Source organism: Zosterops lateralis, assembly GCF_965231275.1.
Source record: "Zosterops lateralis genome assembly, chromosome: 12".
NCBI classification, from domain to species: Eukaryota; Metazoa; Chordata; class Aves; order Passeriformes; family Zosteropidae; genus Zosterops; species Zosterops lateralis.
The window spans coordinates 9,004,317-9,024,743 of NC_139772.1; the positions used below are offsets into that span (position 1 = coordinate 9,004,317).

A 20,427-nucleotide genomic window follows, 5' to 3' on the forward strand; every position below is an offset into this window, starting at 1 on the left:
AAAGAAAATAGTTGCCCAAGCCCATTTTCTCAGACACATCAGTGCAATTCTATCCTGACACCACTGTGGTGACTCAACATTTGCACCAAGCAATATCCAAGAGTGTTTTCAGGACAAACCTTTTTTGTCACCACTTGTAGACATATCCAGGACTTTCTATCAAGGAAATACAATATGTGAAGATAATTTCTTGTAGCAAGTAACCCTTCAGGAGCAGATCTCTCTCAGTCTTTGTGCTCCTTCTTGAAAACCTGTGTGGTTCATCTCTAGCTGGGATTAAAACCACAAGTATAGAAGGAGAAACAACCATGAATTAATTCTTCTTATACCCTGTCATTCTCTATAAATGTAAAGATTGTAACAGTCTCTTAATGCCTTTAAATAAAGCTCTATCTATGCAGAGACAGGCAAAAAGGAAGGGGAACAGGATTCAGTTTGTGATCTGGAGTTGGAACTGAATTTTCACTGTCCTATGGTGTCATATTGTTAACTAGCTTAATGCATAAAAAAAGAGAAAAGATTATTCAAAAGCTTATCTTTTATTTTATAATATAGCTGGTGTAAATTGTGGTTTTGGTGGATTTCATTAAAAATCTAAATTCTGCCCCACCATCCTCGGCAAATAACTTAAAATATTTAAAATATATAATTTCAAGGACATCTTTACCTATATTTACCTGTAACAGATTGACAAAATCTAGTTCAGGAATATTTTGTATAATCATCTTTTACTGTCATTTAGCTTCATGAAAAGGTTGTTGATTCACAAATGTTATGGATCCTTAGCAGGATGCACCTCAGTGCATTTCACTGTTTCTCAAATTATCTTTGAAATAAAGAACATAAGTCAAGAACATGATCCTATAAATGTGACAGCTAAACATAGAATCCTTAAGGCTGTAAAAGACCTGTAAGATCATCGAGTCCAACTGCAAATCCAGCACCATGTTCAACACTAAAGCATATTCCCAGGTGCCACATCCACGCACCTTTTGAGCACTGTAAAGTGGTAGGATAAATTTCTGATCTCAGAATAAAGATAAACATTAAATCTTTATCAAGATATTTGCTTTCAATTATTCTCATATTAGAGAGCTTCCAAAGAAATCTGGATAGCATCCAAATAGTTTGGGATCACTTATTTTCTTTGAAAAGGCTTTTAATATGATGTTGATCATAGACACTCCCATCTTCTTGTGCTTCAAATATGTGACAGCAATGAAACCTTTTTTTCAATGCCAGCCAGCTGCAGCACCTGCTCTTGTGTTCACTTTTCATATTTCACTCGAGATTTGAAGCTTTGTATAACAGGGCACATTAACTAATTGTAGTCTTCTTATTTAAGCTTTCATCTTCCTGACACTGAATATAAAATAGAGAGTGGTACCAAATCCTCTACTCAGGAATATCAGTGTGAGCACTGCACACACAGGAGGGCTTTTGTCCCAGATCACTCTGGAACTACCTTAGAAATTTTGCTGACAAAAGATGGAAAAACCCCAACAAATTATTCTATAAACAAAAAGACAAATCATACTTATTTGTTGCTGGGTAATATAATGCATACTAATTCACTATTTTTTTTTTTTTCAGCATGTCCAAAGCAACTGACTCTCAGAAGATGTGTTTAGTCAAAAAAAGTAGCATCATCAGGACATGACAGTGGAAGCTTGTGAGAATAAGACAGAGGTTCAAAGATCAACACTCAGATGTGGGATGTTCTTCAGTGACAAGTGGTGCCAAAGTAAAACCCTGGATAGAAAAGTTTTTCATGATCTTGAGGGAGAAACCAATACTCAGAGTAATTCAGAAATTAAACAATATAGTCTGTATACTTTTTATCTTATTCAGGTTTCTATCTTTTTTTTCCTAATTTTGCATGCTTTTGCATTAGATATTAGAAGGATTTTTTCGTGTGTGTGAAAGCTGCACCTAAAATGGCATTAAGGTGAAACTACAAGCCCATCCATTTTTGGTAATATAAGGCAGAAGTTTCCTTATTTGCTTGCAATCTGAAATCTGCACTGAATCCAGTTGTGCCTACACAAAGCATAAGAAAATCTCGTATGGCATTTTTGTAGCATTTTCATAATTTTTCCATAATTATTTTTAAGCACTTGCTTTAAAAATCTGCACATCTTCACTGAAAGAAAATGAGTGGGAGAAACAGATTTCTTCCTTTTTATATCATAGACTAATACCTTCCTCACACCACTTTTAAAGACTTGATTAGTGAAGAGCACATCATAAGAGACTGAAACATAGGATAAAGACACAAACTGACATGTTGGAAGAGGGAACAGATGGTGACATGCCAACATCACTGGTAGGAACAAGAAATCTAGAAATGTAAGAGGAAGCAACAATGCAGGGCACAGGAACAGCACCAAATGAAACTTTTCTTCTGTGCAGCTTTAAAGACTATTACTTGCCTGGATCAAGGACTTGTGCCACCAGTGGCCTTGATAAGAAACATATGGATGCATTTTACAATGGTGTGAGGATGCGATTCTGGTATTATTAGATCAGTCGACAGCATTGCCCCGGGCAGTGGGCATATTGTGAGCATAATGGTATTAATTCTACTTCATTTGCTACAGCTTAGTTGTTTCCTTTGCATCAAAATCCTCATAATGAGAGAGGTCACAAAGTTTTCCAGTGTACTGAAGGTCCACTGTAAGCCACTTGGATGCACATTCCTAAATCACTGCTACAAAGGAGAAGTTATAAAAAACAACAGGTAACACACTGGCTTGGGAATATCTGTGCAATTGAGGGATTGCTTGTGAATGGAAGACTGAATGGGAAGAATCCAATCACATACATGAGTATGAAGGATCGGTTTGGTGTCAAAATCAAATCTCATTCTAAAAATCACATAAGTGAGAAACAGATATTTCACCCATTTATAGTTGCTAGACAAAGGGATTCTGAGCTCTCTTCAACCTTTCCCATTCTCAGCTACATCTTTTTCTTCACCGAAAGGTTTTTTGCTCTCAAAAAATCTATAATACCTGCTGTGTACAGAGTTTGAGAAGATTTCTAATGAGCACAAACTCTTAAAACCCCTCTTCTTTTTTTAGATAAACATATTTGATCTTTCCAGTCATTATCATTTTAACTTGCAAAGTGACATTATGCCAAAAAGAAGGAATTCATAAATTAGTTCCAATTTAGAAAGTTTTCTTGTCATTGTATAAATGACAGATCTTTAAAAAGACGACTTAAAATGAAATGCAATAAAAAAAAAATTCACTTTTGTGTCAGGTTTTTCTTTTCTCTCTCTCTTTTTTTTTTTTTTTTAGACTGAAAGAATAAAACAATGTGCTATCAAAAAAGAAATGAGTGGTACAAAAAAATCACAAATGTGCATGGACAGGAAACTCATTTAAATTCTCAGATTGTTTTAGGAAAGTTAAATTTAGTTTGGACAGTAACTAAATAAAATGTAAGCAGAAAACACCTTGAAAAGTTAAATTCACTTTTCAGCAGAAATTAATAAAGCAGGATTCACATTCAGCTTCTTATTTGAAACCATGCTGGTGGCTGGAGCTATCGATGTTTGAGATGCAAACCTGTTCTCCTGAAGTCAATTAGAAGTTTGCTAATTATGTTACTGAGCCAACATCACACCCATGCATTTTGTTTTTATTCTCTTTAAGAACTGCAAAATTTAGATACAGAATTGTGTTTGGCTTTTGAATAGCTTTAATGTTTGGGGGCACTTGACTTGAAATCTTCGAGCAGAGTGTATTTCTGTAATGAACTGGTGATATGTGCAGAAAAAGATCATGAGCACGAGTGATGTCAAGGTGACAACAGACCAGAAACTAATGGAAGACCTCCCTTAGTGGAGGGGACAAAACAAATTTTGGGCTGTGTGTGAAGGTTTTGTACACTGGGAAAGGAAAGCATTCAAGTGAGACACCACTCCAGGCAGTGACCATAGAAAACTTCTGGGGGTCCTGTAGGTCATTCTTCAGTGGAATCATTACTTCAGCTTGTTCTCAGCCTAAAATGGGATTTATCAGGGGTCCCACATACCTGTTCTGGACTTGTGGTTGGCAAATTCATCAAAATACCCATCAATGTACTGCAATGGAGGAACTTAACTGCACAACCACTGACCTATAGGAAATAATTTCCTGACATCATCTTGTTTCCAGTTAACTGTCCAGAGTTACACACAATCCTTCCACTCTAAGATCCACCTGGCATCACAACATTTACTTCCCTTTTTAGTAAGTACATGTTTGGTTCTGTACTACTGAGATTTTACTGCCCTGCTTTTTCATTTCTAGGTGTCTTTTCTGGAAGTTTAATAACTTCCAAACAAATAATTAAAATTAAGTTAATGGAAGCCCTCTTTAACACCTCAGGTTTGAGTATTCACTTCTTAGTGAGATAATACTATTTTTAGCTTCAAGTTTTAGGCAAAAGAATTTTAAATAAGTGATAGCTACTTTTTCTCACTCAAGAAATCACTGTACTGTCTTATATTGCCTGCATCACCACACACAGTGAAAGGCAAATAAATTAATTTCTGAGGCGTTTTCACCTTTGGCAGTGTTGTAGAAGCTTCAGTTAAAAAGCAAAACTTTAGGCAGCTTAATGATAGCACTATGCAGGTTAAAAAGTGCATCTGCCAGAAGCCAGTAGATATCAAAACACAATAAAATACTTTGGTGTTGGTATCACAAATAGGAATATAGAGCTAAGAGAAAACCACTTGATGTGCAGATCTACTGCCCTAGTGCAGCTCATTTTAACAGAATCTATTATTTCTATCTAAGACAATGGTGATTTGCAGGACACAACTTACAGACCTTCTTCCCTAGTTGGACAGAATTTGTTTTTCAACACCTTTTTTTTGTAAGAGAAAGTTGAAGATACAAATTTTCAGGATGTAGTGCCAAACTGTATTTCAGAACAAAATTAATTCCTGGGGCTCATTTCTCCTAAGCACCTCTTGGCTACAGGCAGATTCCCTGGTTAGTCTGAGCAAAGGCAGAGGATCATGGCATGGCCTCAAAGCACACATTCCCCTTTCAGAGTTGGATGTGCAAGGGAAGACCACCAGAACTGGACAGGAATGCCATGACTCCATGGGATCAGCTTCCAGTAAGAGTCAATTCAATTATTGAACTTTAACAACTGCCAAAGTATAGAGAGTTCAAAGCCTCTTATGGGTAGTAACTTCATCTTCATTACTCCACAGGAACACAGTCAGATTATGTCTGATGTCTCAAACAACCAACCTTATTTCAGGGAGGAAATTTGGATCTGAGACTATCCAGTACAATTTCAAGATACTGAAACTGCAGCTGAGAGAAACTCCAACATGATTAGAATGATCTGCTATCCACACATGCAAACTTTCCTGTTTTTCATTTTTACTTTTGTAGTAGACATCCTTTTACTACTTTAATGCCTACATTTAAGGCAGAAAGTGAAATGATATTTAGGATAATGTTTTAGCATCTGTTTCACAATGGTTTTTATTGAAGCTGTAAAGCACTTGCATGCATAGAGAAAAGAAGATGCATTTTAGAAATAAAACTATTAAGTAACATTATCTTGCCATGGTTCATTCCCACTGGGATAGAAGAACCATTTGAAAAGCATAACTGAATTCAGTTGAAATATGATAAATTTTTATCTCCATCTTACCCACCTTTTCAGCACTGCATGCTGATCAAGAAAGTAATGAAAACTATGAGTGTTTATGTTTAGAAGCTTTTGTCTGGTCTTTCGTTGTACAATAGCTTTATATTTTCCCCTACTATGCAAAGTAGAGAATAACTTGAGTATAACAGCTCCTCCTAGAAAGGAGAATGAACATCTATGTTTCCATATCCAATCACCAATATACAGTCCACCAGCAGCAATCAATGTAATAAATGGATGAAGGTATGAGGAGAGATGAAAGTATGCTTTTGCATATCATGGCAAGAACAAATGGTCTCCAGGTAACAGAATGAAATGGCTGCTTGTATCCAGCACAAAATCATAGAAATACGTATCCAAAGCAAAATTTACAGACAACTGCATCACCATTTTTCTGTGAGCCAAACCCTGAATACTGCATAAATCTTCTTTTGGGAAAGCAGACACTGACAGGGACCACAAAGAAATGCCTATTAATGATCTTGAAAAGATTGTTTACTGATTCTTTCCAAAGAATATGGAAACTGTCATATTTAACAACTAAATGTAGCTATAATAAATGCAATAAAACCACAAATATAGTATTATGAATAAAAAATTACCGAACAGTTAATTGAGAGTTAAATTGGTATGTATTTCTGAAATATAGGCCCCACATCCATTTTGTAAGTCACTGGATCTATGAGTGATCTGCAGACAGGAGATCAAAAATGCCTTTTGAAGTATATTGGTTCTCCTATCACCCTTATGAACACTGCCCCATATAGAAAAGTAATATTAAACCCCGAGTACACAGTAGGGAAGCACCATTTCTGCTTTGCAGATGGCCAGCTGAGACATGAAGAAATTAAGTGATTTTCCCAATGTCAAACAAGAAACCTGCATCAGAATGGAGAAAATCTAGGCCTTCTGAGTCTTGGCTGATTTCCTGAACAATCAAACTATTCTTGTGTTCTGGCATGAATAAACCTCTGGTTGCAGATTGGATTGGTGAAAGCATCAGTTCATCATGGGTTGAAAAACAAAAAAGAGAAGAACTATATGACACAGTACAATATAATCTGTACAGCAGTTTTCTTCTCCAAAATTATACCCCGAAGTCTCAAAGTTAAATAACATAGTAATTAAAAAAAAAGAAAAAAAAAGGCAAAAGAAAAATTAAGTCTCTTACATGAAGAGAAAAAGATGTTTCAACTGAGGCATGAAAATAAATGTAGATAATAATTATCACTTATGCAATGCTTTTTGTCTTCAAAATGCTGTATAAATATTACCTTAAAAATCCTCACAACACCTCAGGAGGCAGGAAAATATTAAGCATAATGTAATAAGTTATATCCTCATATGATTGAAACCAATTTTCCTTCTAGGAAACCAAGTTAAAAAAAAGTTGGGGAGGCTAAAAGGGTTTGTTTAAAGCACCTGAGCTGGCAACAGTCTGCAGAAAAACCTCCTCTACCACCTGGTTCTCACAGGCAAAGGAGTCAGCTTTAATTAATCCAGTTCAGACTCAGCACAGGCCTGGCAGCCAGGGTTCAGCAAGACTCCACAGCCTAGCTCAGAGTCCTGGCAAATCCTGCAGGATAGGACAGCTGGGCTGGATTGCAGGCACTGGGATGGGGTCACTCACAGGATACCGGCTGGCTCATTAAAAACTGAGTACCTTGTACAAAAACCCAGTACCTTGTACAAAAGGCCATCCTACAGATACGACGTGGCACCCGCACATCTAAGGCTGGGGCTCTGGAGCTGCCTCTGAAGTTGTCTCCTTTGGCTCAAAGGCAGCCAAGCAGGCACACACTGAGAGGCTGTTTCACACATGATGGGGCTGCAGCAGAGATGGAGCTTTTCCACCTGCAGAGCCTGCCAAAACAATGTAAAAGGGCAAAAGGGAAGGTGGTAAGTCTAATCAAAGACAATGTTTTGAGCTGAATAAAACACTTAACTGCATGGAAAATTCCATTAGGTTGATTAGATACTTGCCTTAGGGCCCTCTTAAAACACCTGTTAAAAAAAAAAAAAAAAGATAGCTATTGCAATGCGGCTTAAAAATATTGGAAAAGCAGGAAATGGAGCTTATTAGAGCTCAAATTAGATCCAAGATTTATGTGAAGAACAGTTGGCCTCTTTAAAAGGCCTGCTTAATCCCTAGATGGTTTTTATTGTTTCTATTATTATTATTTATTTATACAGTGCCATAGGTATACATGGCACTTTACAGACAAATAAAAGAAAACATGGGTCCTCCCCCAGAGAGTTTACAGTACCTGATCCAGCAAAGAGTTAAGTACATGAGTAACTTCATTTGCAGGACTAACCTCCCTTGGAACCAATGAGATTTTTCAAAAAGTCAATTTATTGACATGATGATCTCTTCCAGGTCAGACCCTCTCATCTCAGACATTCAATCTGAAGCCACAGGTAAAGAACCCAGTTCACAGGAATAACTACTTGAGCTGGGCACTAACTTCTGCTGGGCAAACCGTACAGTAGGATTTTGTTCCAGGTAAAGATTTTGTTTCATGATAAAGATAAGCCAAAGCAAAGAAGGAGGGAAGCTAAGCAGTTTTTGTACTGGTAAGTTGGCTTCAGTGAAAGCCTTTTACTAGTATTTGTAATAATTTCTCAATTGAGACAAAAAAATTAGCCAGTGATAGAGAAACAGCTCCACAACATGGCTTGGTGCACACCAGGGAAACTGGATATTGTGTTCCTCCTTACTGCACCCCAGTGTGACAGGGCTGGCTCTCAGGGATGAGTGGCCAGAGCTCTCTGACTGCACTCTGAGGCTGCTGCAAGGAACCTTCCAGCATGTGCATTATCCCTCAGGTGTGAACTCCAATAACATTCTGTGGGAGTGTGTTCTTTCTTACTTCACAAAAGAAGCACTCCTGGTTCCCGTTTAAAGCCCCAGTATTCTGTTATGTTTTGTCTGGAAGATGAGGGGATCCTGTTCTGCTCCTGACTGTCCTGATGCCCCTATTTCTGTGAATGGAAAATTGGAGTTACTTCAAGCCACTTCTCTTTTGGAGAGTAGTAATGACTACTCCAAATGTGCAACCCTATTTGCCTGCATATAAACTTTTAATAATGTTCATTAAACTTTATTAGGATTGTTCATGCAGCCAGATCAGGGTTACAAATTAAAACCTCAATCCTGCAAACACTTATGGAGCTTTTTTCATATAAACAAAAGGAAAAATTTCTCCTTCTATACTCACACACCTAAACTGAATATGGAATGTAAATACTGTGCTATTTATTTTCTTATCCTCTGGCATTAAGGTTAAAAACATACAGGCAGGAAAGAAATTATATGTTACTGGTGTTTAAAAGAAGAAAACAACTCCACAGCCTTTTTGAAAAAGCATTTTTAAAAAATATCATGGAAAAGAATGTCTGATGCAACAGACTTGGAAAAGTCAATGAAAAAAGTGAATTATGACTGTAGGTGCATAATGATACACAGAAAGTGCTGACCAGAAGAGTCACTGAAGTCTCTAGAAATGCTGCAAGGAACTTTATGGGCAAGGATCAGATCAAATCAGAGCCTGATACAGGAACCCAGTGAAGGTGGGAAGAATTTCCCATTGATATGCTCTGAATCAGTTTCAGTGACCAACAAACTGAGGGACTGCAGGTAAAGGAGCAGCCATAAAACCCAGAAAGAGTTTTTAAAGAAAGCAGATGTGTCATAAAGCCAAGGTCAAACTCCATCACCGACACAAGTATGCATGTGAGAGAATTATACCTCCTCTAATGCTAAGTACAGTATTTATGATTATTTATTTATCTTGAAACAAAAGGTAAATTAATCCATTTATTTTAAAAAGTATGTTTTTATTACACAGTAATTTCCTTTGAAAAAGAAAAATATTTCCTAAACCCATTAGCAGTTAAACCTATTTTTTTGTTGTTGTTTCTATTTGAGATAATGCTGCATATCATTATTCATGCATAATCTGATTTCAACTGATTCCTTGTTTACAAAATTTTTGGTGCATTTTCTTATATAAGCAAGAATTAATATACTCAGGCATGAAAGAAATATGCTCTATTGTCTTTTACTATAACTCTTTGGAATGTGCCATGCATCCTCTTTAACTCCCAATGACATTCAAAACAGCCTGTGGAAAACAGGAATAAATACACATATAAACAAGGAGGAATACACTAATAGGAAAATCATTTAAGTACAGGATTGCATGTAGGTACATTAGGCATGTGTAATGCAAGCAATGCAAATCATAAGCTGAGCCCAAATTTTTGAATAAGCACAAAAAATTACTTAAAGATTGTCCAGCCTGGCTGATAAAGTGGAGTCAGAGTAATGCCCCAGAGACACTGCCTGCTCCCTGACAGCAACCAGATGTCAAAAGTTCAGCTCCTCCATCTCACTCCCTGCCTGCAAGAGGACCCAGGCACGATGAGCTCCTTCTTCTCTAAATGAGAGCACCCTCCAGTGTGCACACCCAGTAACATCCACACACCCACTACCATCCACACACCCCCAGCAACATCCACACACCCACTACCATCCACACACCCCCAGCAACATCCACACACCCACTACCATCCACACACCCCAGCAACATCCACACACCCACTACCATCCACACACCCCAGCAACATCCACACACCCACTACCATCCACACACCCCAGCAACATCTACACATACTCAGTAACATCCACATACAAACTCAGTAACATCCACATACCCCCAGTAACATCCACACACCCCCAGCAACATCCACACACATACTCAGTGACATCCACACACATACTCAGTGACATCCACAAACTTAGTGACATCCACGCACCCCCAGCAACCATCTACCATCCACACACACACCTAGCAGCATCCACACACACACCCAGCAACACCCACACACACACCCAGCAACACCCACACAAACAGCCACTACCATCCCCACATAGACAAACATCCACATCCCCCAGCAACATCCACAACCCAGTACCATCCACACCCCCACCCCCCCCCCCCCCCAAAACATCCACATACACACCCAGTACCACACCCAGTACCATTCACACACCCACCCAGCAACAACCACACACCCAGCAACATCCCCAGGCAGCTGAGCCCATCCTGAGCCAAGGCTGGGATTGCTGGGGGAGCAGAGGCTGGCACTGACACCAGCTCTGCTCCCTGCCAGGCTTCAGGGAATCATGAACCTCTAGAGAGAGCTGGTAATCCCAAGAGAATAATTCACACGAGAAATATGGTGAAATTCTGAGGCTCACCTGCAGATCCAGCCTTTCTAACCTGACCTGGTTTCCTGTCCTCACCCTAATTCCCTTCTGCTATTTCTCTTACACATTTTCAATAGTTCTGAATCAGTGAAGGTCTCAGAACACCTTGAACCAGTCCAAGCTGCTTGATTCTTTTCCTTTTGACTTTGTCATACTTTTTTGTCATGGGGAGTCACAGAACCTGCAGACTTTCATCATGTGCAGTCAGGCAGCTCCCCTGACATGTTAATTGTGAGGAAAAAAGGACAAAAACACTTCCCCCTGCTCAGGTACAGAAAAACGTAAGTGAATATGGAGCACAGTAAAATGCTATGTCCCATGTAACCCATTAACATTTATTCCTGAGCTTCCTCTTACAAGATAATTTTGCTACTTCTTTTTATTTTGAATTTTCTGTGCATGGAATGACAGGCAAAAAATTTAATGTTCAGAATGCTGAGACTATTTATCTTGCAGTAGTTAATAATACTCTTTCTTTCTTGTTTATCCTTCATAATAATTGTCTTCTTCTCAGCAGCTACATTGGTTTTATTTATTTGTAGAATTTAAAAAAATATTTGCAGTTACCTTTGATTTTTGCCTACAACTAATATTATATTTTGTGGCATTTTAACAAATTCAATTTCACATGGTTGATATTTCCAAACTGTAATTCTGCAGGAGTAGTTCTCATATTCATGTACAGGAAAGATGAAACAGATATAATAACTCCAGAGGTGGTGACTGGGTTGTAAAGTTTGACATTATGAAAGAAGTAATATGATGACCACTCCATACTAAACTGTTGGAGGTCTGTAGGATTTTAGGGCCTGTCACAGTGTCCCTCTGAATGCTGCCCACAAATATAAAAGCTGTCTAACCTGTCTTGCAAAGAAAATTAAAGTTTATTCCAACTAGTCTGTTCACAGACCCAGATTCTGAGGGCAGCTGTGCCCTGGCAAAACCCAGGTCACATCCATCTTTTCCATTTCATAATTTCTCTTTCAATCTAAGGTTTAACAAGAAATAAAAGATTTTATAGTAAACTTATTTATAATTAAGAGAATATACTTGCCATAGTGTCTATAGGTTTTGCCAGGAGCAACCCCCAGTGTGCTGAAACAAGTCCTACATTGCAGTGACTACTCCAGAATTTCAAAGCTATCTGCCCAGCTTCTGCAAAGTTGCCACCTAACATCTTTCCACATGTTGACTGAAATCTCAGGGAATGATTTTTTACTGATAGATTAGTTTTGATGCACAGAGCCTTAAGTAATACAGCTGCTCTGCAATCTGAACCATGTACCTTATGAAGAGCAATGACGTTGACCACACTTTAGAGCCAATTCCAAACGTGCAGGTGAATCTGAGGCAAATCAGGTGTCTCTGGAGGCAAATCAGCCATATAAAAATCACTATAACCACACAAAAAATGTAAGAAGAAAACACTCCGATGGAGTTTACTAATAGGTTTTTGTGACCCATCTTTTACATTTAGATTAATTAATAAAGTAAAAACCATCACTGTCAGTGTTTAGGCACATAAGCTTCAAGGCTGTATTTCTCAATTACACAATTTTCTTGGATATTATCTGTAATCAAAATATCCTACTTGCTAACTCATGCCCTAACATGGCATTTTGAAAGAGGGACTTTGCTTCCCTGACTGGTTTAGGATATGATGAAAATGGAATGATCATATTTTAACATATTTTCAAAAGGAAAGCTGAGCTTACTTTTAACTCTAGAATTCTGACCTGGACCCTGTTCACTAACCCCCCTGGCAACCACTGGGGGCTGCTGAGAGGTCCCACCAAAACCTTGTCCTTTCCAAGTTGGACAAGACCCAACACCTGAGCCACTCTTGGTGGTCCTTTGCTGAACCCTCTTCAGGCTTCCAGTGTCTTTCTTGTTTTCTTTGCTATTTACTAATACACTACAGCAGCTATCCCAAAGGGATGGGCAAAAAAGAATCCCAGATCCAGTGTTGTCTTCTGATTAAAAAGATATTTTCTGCTGGTAGATTCTAGCCTGGAGTCTATCTTCAGGTATTCACACTGTATTTCTGAGTTTTCTCATTCTTACCCTTGATATTCATGGTGTCTCCCCCTCTTCTAGAAATGTAACAATTTATTTGCTTACAAATAAGCTACGATAAAAAGTTGACACAGTAACATTGTTGTACTTAGAAGTATTGGCAATAATGGAGAGATGGTACTTATTAAAACATGATCACTGATTTGAACTGCATAGAACAGGGATAGTTAGAGAATTATTCCCATTCTTGTTCTCCCAGGAGCAAAGTTGCACATTCACTCTTGGTTTCGGCTCCAAACTACAGGAATGTTCAACTGAAAAATGCACCTATTTTCAATTACGGAACTCTTCTGTACTCCCTACTGCTCTTCAGTGGTTTAACTTAACTGTAGCATAGAGAGGCTGGATGGGAGCACTGAGAGATGACATCACATCTGTCTCAATTAACAAGGTTACAAACAACTACAATAAGTTCAGCTGAATGGATCAACAAATAAGTAGAAATATTCTTTTCCATAGCTTCCCAATGTAAGTTGCAAGAACTCCAGCCTTTGGAAAATTCTCCTTTAAAGCAAGACCAATTAATTTCATTAATTTCATATTCTTTTTTTTTTGTACATGTTAATACCTTTTACAGGTCCTTAACCTGAACAGTCATTTAACTTTGTAAGTTTTAATGAGTCTTTAACAAATAACTTCTAGTGTTGTTTCTTCCACCTTATTTTTCTCCTGTGCACACCATACACTTCTACACATACAAATGCTGTCCCTTGTCTCTCTATAAATTATAAAGGATTGTCTATATTAAAGATGTTCTACTTTTTTAAATTTAATTTCACTGATTAATAGTTCCATTCACTGACCATGCAAAAACTTTGAATTCAATCAACAGAAATAATCTCACAATGAACAACAATAATTTCAGTTTTTACATGTGCAATGAAAACATTTATTTTGTTAGTATGCATCATGTTCAGAGCTGAGAAACTGAGTCTAGAAAAATAAATTCCACCCCTGACTTGGTTACCAACATCTTTTTTTGATCTTGGCTGTATAAAAGATATCAAGCTAAAACTTGGTTCTCAAGGCTCCTCACTATTTGATTCCAATCTGCTGTCTGAAGGAGTGAAGCCTCCCTTCAGGGACCCTTAGCACAGCAATGTGACAATGCCAGAGTGCTTTGCCTCCTGCTACTCCAGAGGAACTGGAGAAGAAATTTATCCACACTATGTTAAAGAGCCACTGAGGATAGTTTAGAAGCATATTTTCTAGTGTTTGGGTTAAGGAGTTATCTGGACAAGAGCCAGGGTTAAAAGAACTGCAATAACTCAGGGTTGTAGGTCTCAGTTGATTGTCCACAGGTTTGGCTTAGCTCAAAACCACCCTGAATTTTGGCAAAACCTAGATTCTGCCTCTTCAAACCTCATTAGCAATTTTAGTGACCTGATTGTTACAGAAACATCACCAAAGCAGTATGCACAGGGAAGGAAATGTGATGTGAGGAAAGATAAAGGACTTTTGAGAGATGAATTTTTTGATCAAGCATATGCAAGTAATAAAGGATAGTTTTTAAGACTTATGTGACCTGGTCTGACAAGAGTTGGTGAGTGAATCTCACTTATATCTCTAAGAGAGGAATCTCTAAGAAACTCCTTATTTGAGATTTGTGGCACTGGGCTGAACATTTTGAAAGTAGACTAAAAAACTTGTCAAAGTCTGTTTCCAGCACTAAGAAAAACTAAAGAACAAGCCCTGCTCCCTGTAACTGTTTCCCAACTTCATTTCTTTTCCTTCCAAAGGCTTGGGCTTCAGCTCTCATCTTCAGATAAACCATATCAAAACCAGGTGGGGGAAACACCTAATTGCAGCAGCAGAGTGTGCAAACCCGGAGCTGCTCTCTGAAGAGATCCTGGTATCAACCACATTCGGTGCTAAAACTTAAAACATCTCATTGGACACTCTGGATTTTTGCAAGCCCCTCTGAGGCTGCAATGTCAGAGGGGACAGATTTAAGTTTAACACTTATTGATTGATATTTAATAATTTTTCTTTACCAAAATTAGGTGCAAGAGTAGGTGCCAAGTCCTTCAGGCCATGCTTTTCCCTACACTTGTTGCTAAGAAAAGAAAACTATACCAGATCTTTGGCTAATAAAAATGGCAATAGCATTTATGCCTCCAGGGCAGAGCTACAAATTGAAATTATGGAGTAATTAGTTCACAATATTGTGATGGCTCATAAAGAAATTTACAAATTAAATGAATCACAAGTGGTCTTGTTTCTTCTTATTTTATTTTTTTAAAAAAATTAACAAATTCCATTCCCTCACACTCCTAGGCACCTTTCCTGGTCCTTATAATTCCAGTGGATTGTAATAAAAGGGAAAGACTGCAGTAATTTTTCAGTAATGTGGTAACACATCTTGATATATCTAATGGTGATAACAAGAAATGATGAAACTGAAGGGTATTTTCACTATTCGTCAATCTAGGTCTCAAATTTTATTTTCTACAGCTATTTTTCACAGTTCCACATTGAAGAAGGTAGAGAATAGGATTCTGATAACAACACTTTAAGATCAATTGGTATATAATTAATCACACCGTATTTTCATGACTGACCTCTAGTAAAACAGGAAGAGAATTTTCATTATTTTTCATTTCTCACGGGCAAACTGAGTAAGACAGAATAAAATACTTTTTCCAAGAGTCATAGATTAAACTGGACCAAGAGCAGGGGTTCTTGGATCTATTATCTCCTTTAGCTCAGATTACAAAACCTTTTTTTCTGAAGCCAGTGAGAGCTGTTGAGATGTTGTGGACTGCTTATTCTGCCTTTTGGCAGCACTGCTAATTCTGTGCAAAGTGGTAGGATTTAAGTGTATGACTTTCACCACTGCTGCCCATACACTGATCTTTGAAGTTCTTCTTTTTGTTTAATATTAGATAACTCAAAATAGCATTCATAAAACCAGTAATACCAAATAAAATTACCCCTCTTTGAGAAAAGACCTGTTCTACTATAAAACACAAATAGACTCTAAATGACATAATTTTGGTAAGGAGCCTTCTCAGTGTTAGTGTGCAAATGACATCAAGGAATTAAAATGCTTTAATACAAACCTTTCCCTGCTTTACTTGTTCCATTAATGCCTCCCTCTGTTCTCAGAAGTGACAGAGAGATGGGAGGGAGGGAGAGAGGAACACGTCATGGTCCTGTGGCACTCAGGTCCTCCAGCTGGCCCCATACTGGGCACCTCCAGGGCCAAAGAGAGACCTTCTACCCAGGATGGCTCTGGGACCAGCCTGAAAAATACATTCACCATTTTTGTATGAGACTGGTTGCTGCTGCCCAGACTGCTCCTGTGTAATTTGGAGGATAATCTGAGCCAAATGAGGAAGATATTTGCATTTTGCAAGTGACTGGCAATAGTCTAAACAAGAGATTAAGATGACTATATAATTTCTTTGCTCCTTCACCAGAAACAACTGTGTTTATATTTACCACAAATCTCTTATGTGAACATTCATTTCTAACTAAAGCTGTTCTGCCATATGGATCAGATATTTTACTTTGTCAAAAAACCCCAGTTAATTTATGATGGAATACTTTGACTATTTCTATAGAATGATGAGGGGAGACTGGGAACCATAAGGTTTTATCTGTACAGAGAGAAAATGTCAATACTTGTTTGCTGCAAATGATCTGAAATTGGAGGTAGTAACCTCAGGTACATATATCTGAAAGTGCAGAAGGTGAAAATCTCCTCTATCTGCAAAACTATGAGCTTTTCACTTCAACTGCTCTTGTCATTGTATTCACAAGCTGTATGTTAACAGACATTTAGAAAGAGCAAATAGATTGTTATTTAGGATAACTAACATTAATATAATGAGAAAAAAAAATTCCCTATTTGGACACAGAACTAACAGACATGAAAAAGGACACATGAGAGGCAAAATGAAATGGGTCTTTTTCTAACACATTAAACCCCTTATCATCATCCTATCAATGTGGTGACTAAGCTTTATCAGCCATACAGCAATTGTTGTCCTTATTTATTTTTTGTGCTGTCAAAGGTTTTCAAATGCAAAAATGTAAAAGTCACAATAATTAAAGGAGATGGTGGAAGTTCATCTCTCTGAAATTAAAATTAAAAAAAAATAGGAAAAAGAAAAAAGGAAGGAAGGAAGGAAAGAAGGAAGGAAGGAGTTTAAAACCTAGATGTTTAGACAGCCCTGCAAGCCCCCTTGTGACCTTACTCTGATATTTAACAAAACATTAATCTTCTTGCCAGCAATTATAAAGAATACAGTGATGTAGCTGGGGCTCAGTGAGTGAGTAATAGTAATTCCATTGTTCTCTTTTATTTATGCCTTGGCTGTACCAGGCAGATGAGGTAAGTTGGGGCTTTTTATATGTTATTATTCTGAACTGGCAATACATAAAGGCTGATTACACAAATATCTGTCTGTTTCTGAAGCACTGTTTCACACCTCCTTCCAGCTCATGATCAAAGCGTTTCAACATTTTATTATGAAATCATGAATCCCTGCTTAGTTTGCATATGAATTATAGCCTTTAAAAAACCCCACACTGGTGTACAACAGTGACAGTGCCTTTTGAACCAAGGAACAAAACAAGGTGTTACACATTACTTCTGGAAGGCAATGACTTGCTGATTAATTCTGTTTTCTGGAGCACAGTCCAACCTCCTGGTGAATACATAAGCCTTGAGACCAAAGACATTTTTTTTTTGTGATCAGGCCAGTGATTTTTTTCCTCTTGTAAGAAAGTGAGCTCTATTTAGAAGTTGAGAAAATGTTGTCATGTAGCTGTAACCAAAACAAAACTACAAGAGCTTCCCTCTGCTTTTCTGAAATGCAGTAGCTATTCTAAAAATGGAAAATAATCCAATTGTCCAGTTAATAGCATCCCACTGTAGAAACCATGCATTCTGAAAGTTCCTGAGTGGGTTCCACTCATGTGCATAAAGCACATCCAAAGCAGACAGTGAAGCAGAGCTCCCTAAGCCATGCACAGGTGCCCTGCACCTACTTCTTAGGAGAACTGCTATGGTGTCTTTAAGATTCACACTTCCTAAATTTCAAGGATCAAAATCTCTTGATGTACAATCTTTCAATTTCAGAAAGAGGATGGGTCAAGGTATCCACTATGATTTTTTTACCTTCTGAGAAACTTGCATTTCAGAGTCACAGGACTGTGAATCAGGGATAAGACATAAAACTGAGTTTTGTAAGAACAGAATCCATTTGCTGATGCTTTGTGGCATTCCTGTATGACACATACACCTAACTGAATTCCAGTGGTTGATTTTTTGCATATAGTATGTTTTCCTCACAGTAGCCTGGAAAAGTGTCATTCCTATAAAATATAAAATATGCCAAGGGTTTTCCAAGTTTGTTTTGTATCATACAAATATGAACTGTGAACAATCTTATGAATAGAAATAAAATTTTATTGGGTTTTACTGTTAGTAATTTACAACTATTAATTTTGTTGAAAGTCATGCCATTTCTGTCACTGCAGTCAAAGCAGGATTTGGCCCAGAATTACTGACCTCTTTTTTTGTAACGACTTCTTCTCCCTCTGTTCACTTCTCTGTATTGGCAGATGCAGATCATCTTTATAAGTCTGATAATGTCATCAAATCAAAATTTAAGGCAGGAGGGTAAAGAGAGACTATTTCTGTTTCATGACCTGCCAAAAGGATAATCTAAACTCTGATTGCTGCACTTCCACACAGCTGTACAGCGAAAGATCATGCAGCCAAGGCAACAGCCAAGCTGAGAACACTTGGTTTGTTAAAAGATTTTTTCAGATCATCAGTAGGTGGCTGAAGTAATTAAACTTAATACAGCATTTGTTTTCTGAGCAGCCAAAGGCTTAGCTTGTCACACTGAAAAGTATTTTCCTCTTGGAGTAAACCCATGGAGGTTATCCAAGAGCAGATTCAACTGAATGGCATCTGCTGTAACCTGGCTCTGTCTCCCTGGTGGGACTCTGGGGCCGTGAACACTCACACATCTTTTGTCATGGTATCAGCCAAGGATTCCTTTTGCTGTCCAATCCAAAGTATTTGAAACATTTTGTAAAACTAGCTACCACTTCAGATGTTTCATGTGAAATAACTCTGAATGTGCATTTTTGTCCTTATATTAATTTCTTCAGCACAGTCTAAAATTGAGTGGGCCTAGATTCTGTGCATTAAAGTAATTGCATTTTTTACCCCAGCACATTTTATAGCAGAACAGCACTGCAGTGTGTGAGATTAGCAATTATGCTTTTATCAGTATAAATACACTATTACTGAAATGAATGAATTAATACATAAAACCTCCATGTGAGACTTAATAAAAGTGCTAGACCAAAGAAGGATAGATCCCTGTCTGAATGTCAAACTTCAGAAAATTATCCACCTGGCCACATCTGACAGACAGGCCACATCTCAGAGTACCTTGCAAAATCAATGCTCTCCATGCATGAGACACAAACTCACACAGGCAAGAATTCAGAGTTGAGCCTTAAGCCCTGTTCATAATTTGTTTCATTGTTCCAGCACATATGAGATATGTGAGACCACCAGCAGCTCTGAGGCTCCTGTTCTGTTCCTGTACAATAGGGGTGAGTCAAGGATTGCATTGTGCCCATATCCCCTCAGTTCTGCTGCCTGTGTAAGCTTTAAAGAAGATATTTAGAATTATCTGAATGAGGGTTTATGGTGATGTTGAAACAACAAAATAATATTTGAGAAAAGTAATAAAATCCTCTCTCAAACTAAGATACATTAAAACTGGCTCAGTATATCATGCAACTTGTTATGCGGAATTACACCATTGCTCTGAGCTATGAATTTATATAGTACCGGAAACTGTAAGAGATAAGAAAACACACTTGTAGCTAATGTTGTAAGAAAAATATTTTTGATTTGACAAAATATACTTTTGCAGAGCAGATACTTAGATGTTCAACCTAGTACATTCCTACTTCAAAAACTAATTTTATGTAACAAAACTTCATCAAAGCTAATGTTATATAATTTGGTTTTGTCCTTTTTTTACACTATCTTAATAATTATTTTGTAGTCTCATGACCCTCAGACTTTATGAGAAAAATATTGCATTAGCTGGACTCTAATGGATCACAATGATCCATTAGAAACACTCCTGTATAACATGCACAGAACCCGTCACCATGGAGTATTTAAATAATATTTAAATAATATTAAATCCATACAGAAAAATATTATAATTAGATTCAGTTACTACAACGAGCTGCATTCATAAGGCTTAGAAATCCTCATTCTTTACCCATTTTCTATTTAAATGTACTGTAAAATTTGTAAAAATTAAACTCTCAATATCACAATACAGAATAAAGCTGCAGGTTGCACAGAAATTCAGTGCACACCTTTAGGAACTCAGAATTAAAAAGGCTACCCAGGAACA

General features: G+C 37.6%; 1 long non-coding RNA gene across 2 annotated transcripts in view; it reads right to left on the minus strand.

Moving 5' to 3' along the window:
- Nucleotides 1-20,427, minus strand: part of LOC310914069 — a 53,147-nt gene that overhangs the window by 12,717 nt on the left and 20,003 nt on the right. The window contains exons 3-4 of one of the 2 annotated variants that reach the window (XR_014590959.1): nucleotides 7,651-7,671; nucleotides 7,344-7,530 (exon numbers count right to left, since the gene is read on the minus strand). This is a non-coding gene — a long non-coding RNA (uncharacterized lncRNA). The remainder of the gene's footprint in view (nucleotides 1-7,343; nucleotides 7,531-7,650; nucleotides 7,672-20,427) is intronic. The other variant, XR_014590958.1, reaches the window with a different exon arrangement.